The sequence below is a fragment of the Eleginops maclovinus genome, chromosome 21 (assembly GCF_036324505.1).
Source record: "Eleginops maclovinus isolate JMC-PN-2008 ecotype Puerto Natales chromosome 21, JC_Emac_rtc_rv5, whole genome shotgun sequence".
NCBI lineage: Eukaryota > Metazoa > Chordata > Actinopteri > Perciformes > Eleginopidae > Eleginops > Eleginops maclovinus.
In genome coordinates, this window is record NC_086369.1 from 7881419 (window position 1) to 7887415 (window position 5997).

Sequence of the window (5997 nt, forward strand, 5' to 3'; positions counted from 1 at the left end):
GTTTGAAACAAACTATTTCTACAGATTTACATTTATTTACATTCAAAACACTTCTTTTGTTCATACATGTATTACACAACCAAGAAAACACTGTACGGAGAAGTGATGTAGAGAGCTGAGATTAGTCAGATGAATTATCTGATGAGACTGCTGTACACTTAAAACGAACACATTTCAATTTTGACCGTTTTCGGTTTAATCTCCTTACTCTAAATGTGTTTGATGTAGGCCTAATATGAGTTAGGAATCCACTTTGGATATTTACAGTAACAGACAGTTTACGTTTAGTCAGAAAGCTCTGTGATCATATTTGTTCATTCATGTATTACAACTAAGACAACAGTGCTGGCTACTACAAGGAGAGGAAATTAAATCAGATGAACTGTTTTGATTTTTGTTTTATTTTGTTATTGTAACATTTATTTTGCTGTGATATGTGCCAGCACTCTGAGTTTGGAATTTTGCTTAAGTCCAAAACACAGGTCTAGTTTAATAATTTTGACAAGGCAGAAAGGTCGGTCCGTGTAGCCTACTTGTAAAAATGATTGCATATACAAATATTTGCATGTTGGTGCTGTTCTGTCAAGAGCATAATATTGTTCAATTTTGTTCAATAAAGATTCCTTGTTCTTCTTTTCTTTATTGTGGTTTTGTTTGTTTCCTGTTCATTACAGATTTAAAGTCAAAGTAAAACATCAATGACAATGCTCCTGTCCTGTACCACAACAAATGCAGTTACATCTCAAATTAGAGCGCAGATCTTATCTCATTCTTCAAATGCAGGTACAAATCCACTGCTTGATAAGCATCAGCTGGAAGATGCAGCTGTGACTCAACCATCAGAACGTTGCCGATGTTGTAGATGTCTGTGTCACATGGCACTGCTGGTCGAAATGTGCAGTTACTCTGACATAACTGTAGGCTACATCAGCTCTGTCCACTGGGGAAAGGCAGTCTTCACTTCGGTAGAGTTCTGGGAACATGTACATGATTCGGGGTCGACCACTGGGTACCCCGTCATTCTTCAATGGTGTGATGACATGTGAATCCCACACTTTGATGGTCTCATCTAATTCGTCCTAGAAAAATAGAATTCATTATTATATGCCGCTGAGGCGTCAGGTGGATACACCTCCGCCTGCACTTCACTGACTTTTGGGGGCATTTTTATGACTGTCTTTCTCAGTTGTTGCTGTCTGTCTTGTTCTAAGTTTGCAGCCTCACTGATTCACTCAATTAACACCTCATCTGTGACAGTACCGTTACTGAGATACGGCTTGAGCTGGAACTTAACCGCATCACTGTAAAGACCAGTCTCTATGCGGAGGAATTTTCTCTGAATTAGCCCTGGACTAAACTGCTCACCTTCCTAACCTGCATCATCATCACTGGCTTTTCTCATTAGCTTCTCTTTCAGTTCTATTGCTCTGAATAAGAAATTCTGTGCTGACTCCTTTGGATCTTGTGTCATGTTCATCAGGCGATGCAGTAGGTCGGAGGAGGAGTCCACTTTGTAGTGACCCTTGAGTATGGTCTTGAGGGTGTGCAGCGTCAGCTCTCGCTTTACTTCCAACATCTCCCGCAGATGAAGACCTGGGCTCACAGCATGTGTGACTGCTTCAATGATCTCCGCTTCTCCATGTCCTTTCCGCTGTCCAGACTCGATCTGGTTGATGAGGCTTGTGTAGGACAATTTGTCCTTTTGACCCGCTTCACCGATCTGTCCAATTATCCGGAACTCCCGCCTCAGCGTCACCTCGGGCAGTCTGGTTGGTGCTGTGGTGGCAGTCCTTGTGTCCTCTTTCTTTTCGGTCACGATGGCAGGTGCAGTGTCTCCTCCTGCTGCTTGTGTCTTCCGCTTGATCTTTTCCTCCAACGCCCCGATTTCCTCTTCCATCTGCTGCTGTAACTTCTGGTCCTGCATTTTCAACTTCTCTAACTCACTTGTCTCCTGAACTACAATCTCAGCAGCAGTTTCCCCCGGTGTCAGCTTCAGAGAGGCCAGGTAGGACAGTACATGCTGCAGATACTGCTGATACGACTCTGCAGACTCTTCACCCTCCTCGATTTCATCTAATGTCGTCTCCACCAACCTGTTGAGGGTGCGTCTTGTTTCGCTGGCAAACTCCCCAACAGGTGCGTTACACTTTAAATGCTCATATCCAGCGTCAGCATTATCCTGCTTACTTTGTCCCTTGCTTCCTCCATGGTCCTCTTCTGCTCTGTCCGTCTATGCTTCTATGCGACTGTGCTGTGGGCTGAATCAACCATCCTCTGCTACCAAAATATACTACACATTTATTTTGAAAGTCTTTTATTTTGTTCTGCAAAGAGCAAAAATATGTATTTTATCATCACAGTTCGCCACACACACACAGACAGTAACTTCACTCAAGTGTGTGTTTTCGTTCTCTGAACGTATTCACGCGAGACTTCCCTTGTCCCCGAACACAGTGTAGAGAACGCGCCCTCTGCTGGTCGGAGTTAGACACTGCATACTGCTAGATAACACTACATTTTTCAAACAATAAACCAACCAACCAACCAACCATCCCTTATCAGAAAACACACAGACAATTTTCACCACACCCTGAACATGAGCTGTACTAAATGCAAATCATGTTAAACATGTAATTAATAATAATGTAGGTATATCTTTATTCTGTATTGTCTTTATCTTAATTGTTGTTATTGTAAATATTCTTCTCTCTTTTTGCACCCATGTATGTTGAGTTGTTGGAGGAGCATGGGATATAAGATTTTCATTGCCAACATATACGTTGTATATGCTGTGCATATGACAAATAAAACCTTGAAACTTTGAAACCTCGATATCAACCCACTGATGGCTCTGTATGCTACAAATGCATTTTTCCAAGAGACTGGGCTAGACTGGAAAAAGTGCGTTGGAGTCTGCACAGACGGCGCAAGGGCCATGACAGGTCGCCACAGCGGAGTGGTAGCCCAAATCCGCCATGTGGCACCTGATGTACAATGGACTCACTGCGGTATCCCTCGCGAAGCTCTTGCAGTGAAGAAAATGCCCGAAGAACTTAAGGCTGTCTTAGGCACAGCTGTGAAAACAGTAAATTTCATCAAAGCCGGACCGATGCATTCTTGCCTATTCCATGTTCTCTGTGATGAGATAGGCAGCGAGCATGTCCAACTTCTGTTGCATACAGAAGTAAGATGGCTCTCAAGAGGTAAGGTGCTGTCCAGGATCTTCGAATTGCAGAGAGGTCTAAGTGTTCTTACAAGAAAAAAACTTTCCTGCATCAGATGTTTTTGAAGACAGTGTGGGTCAGTCAGCTGGCCTATTTGTCAGACATTTTTCCCGTATGAATGAACTGAATTTGGGACTACAGGGACTTTCTACCAGTGCCTTTGATTTTCAGGACAAAATCAGTGCAATGAGGAAAAAGCTGGAATTGTTCAAAATAAAAATAAGGACTGGTGATGTGTCAGCGTTCCCTAATCTGGAGACTTTTCTCTCTGACAGTGACCTCAGGCTCGCTAATCAAGTCAGGAACAACATTGCTGAGCAGCTGAACTCTCTCCGACAACAGTTTGCTGAATATTTCCCTGCGATTGCGCAGGGGAATACCTGGATGCGAGATCTGTTTCTTAAGGCTTATGACGTTCTGTAGGAGGACTTATTGGCTCTTGAGCAGGAACTTATAATTGAACTGTCCTGTGACGAGACATTGAAGTCTGCCTTCAGAGGTCAGACATTGCTAGACTTTTGGATGCAGCGACGCAACGAATATCCTGCGCTTTCGGACAAGGCCGTGTGCTTTTCTCATTCCATTTGCGACCACGTATTTGTGCGGGAAAGGCTTCTCTTCCCTCGCCTTCGTTAAGACAAAATGTAGAAGCAGGTTGGATGCTGAACCAAGTCTGAGGCTAAAGCTAACCTCAATAGACCCAGACATTTCAGAACTCTGTTCACAGAGCCACGCACACTCGTCTCACTAAACATGATAGAGTCGCCATTACCAATTTCTTTTTTTATTGTTATTCTTATGGGTACATTCCCTTTGAATGCATTACTTGAGAAGGTCACAGTATGCCTACTATTCTTAATTTCCAATGTGTACAATGAGTAGCCTACATTTTCCTTCAAACCTTAACATAGATACTATTCTGACCTTATGGCTCTCACTGCAGTATTTTTAATACCGAAGATTAATATTTCCTTTGTTTTTCTATAGTACACTTGATCTTATTCATGATTGTTTGATTACAGTATTTTTGGTGTACACATTATTTCCCTCTTTTCTGTGAATGATTAATGCACTGCAATTGCTTATAACAGGATTGTTTGACTCCAGTATTTGAATATTCATGTTAATTTTTTTGAATGTTTTGATGCAGTACAGTTTACCTCACATGATTGGTTGACTCCAGTTTTTGAAATGAATATGCAGTGCTGTGAATGTTTTAATGCAGTACACTTGTTAATAACCTCACTAGATTGACTGGTATTTTATATGCAAGATGATATCCCCATTTGCTGGGTAGGCCTATGTTTTGATGCAGTAGTTGTTATATTGTCACTTGTTAGTGTTTAAATACAATACATGAGTTTACATAGGCACTTTGTTGCCTCAGTCAAGTAAAGTTATGTGAATATAAATAATATTCTTAATGTTAATGCCTTCGGTGTAAACTCTTAAAGGCCTACGCTACTTTATTTTATTTCCGGTGGTACTTGGATAGCCAAATAATTTCTAAGGTGGTACTCATGGTAAAAAAGTTTGAGAACCACTGCAATAGACAATTAAAGAAAATATGCGGAAGATATGGGCAATTCTGAAGTCTCCGTCAGTGTGTCGTAGCAAAGCTTAATTAATATTCATGGCTCCGCCCACTTGGTTTGTAACCGCCCATAGAGTTTTTGACAGAACCAGGCAGAACGAAATCCGGTGACAAGAAGACCCGCTTTTCAGACGCATATGAATTGTGGAGCTGTTGTGGGAGTTGAGCCGCAAGCACACTGCTTGCCTCGGCAAAGCAGCAAACTAACGCTATAAACGCTACGCTACTAAGCTTTCAGGCTGTATGCACACTAACTTTACCTGAACTGTGCAGAAATACAGCGATGGTTTTTCATCACAACAGGGTAACCTCTTAAGCCCTCTCGGGGCATGTTAACATTTAACAACTTATTAATGTGGCATACCCACTTAACGGGAAGAAACTCAGCTACCAGACCATATTTTTACCATTTTTCCCAAAACGAAAAATAATTCCAACACCAAGTGTCTAAATCAGCACTGAAAGAAAACGAGCTAACGCTACATAGCACCGAGTGAGCTACGGCGATTGTTTTTACTTTATGCTATCTGCACAAACCACATATCATATGAAGCCTGAGATTCCACGGATTCCATTGGTATAAGTCTCATCACTGTATGAACAACACTTACTGAATTAAATGCAGCCAAGATAGAGCAAGAAAACGGCTTCACTTTACAGAGCCATATAGCTATAAACAGTCTTTGCTGTTTGTGATCAAAAGTTGTGTTCAAGGGCATAAAAACGCTGCTGAAGGTTAATCCGATGTCTCTGTCACTTTGAAATGATTACTGATTTTTCAGGGGGGGTGGGGGGGGGGGACATTTGACAAATATCTAAGCGGATGACCAATCACAACAGAGTCGACAGCTAACCAATCAGAGCAGAGTGCGCTTTTGCAAAGGTGGGGGCATGGGCTCTTCAGAGCCTTTTCAGACGGAGTGAAAAGTGGTCATTTATGTACAGGCAGTGTGAGGAAAATAAAGCGCTTTTTCAACATTGACCCACTTCACTTGATTTCAGGTGAAATCATACTAGCTTTGTCCATGCTTTGAATGTGATCAGTTAAACCCTAGCCTGCTTGCAACTCTTTAATTTCAATTTAATTTACTCCTCTCTGTGGTTTAAGAGTAAAAGATGTCCCCTTTTGTATTCCATTTTTATCTTCTGTATTAAATGAAGCGGTGCATGTTCTGTAAC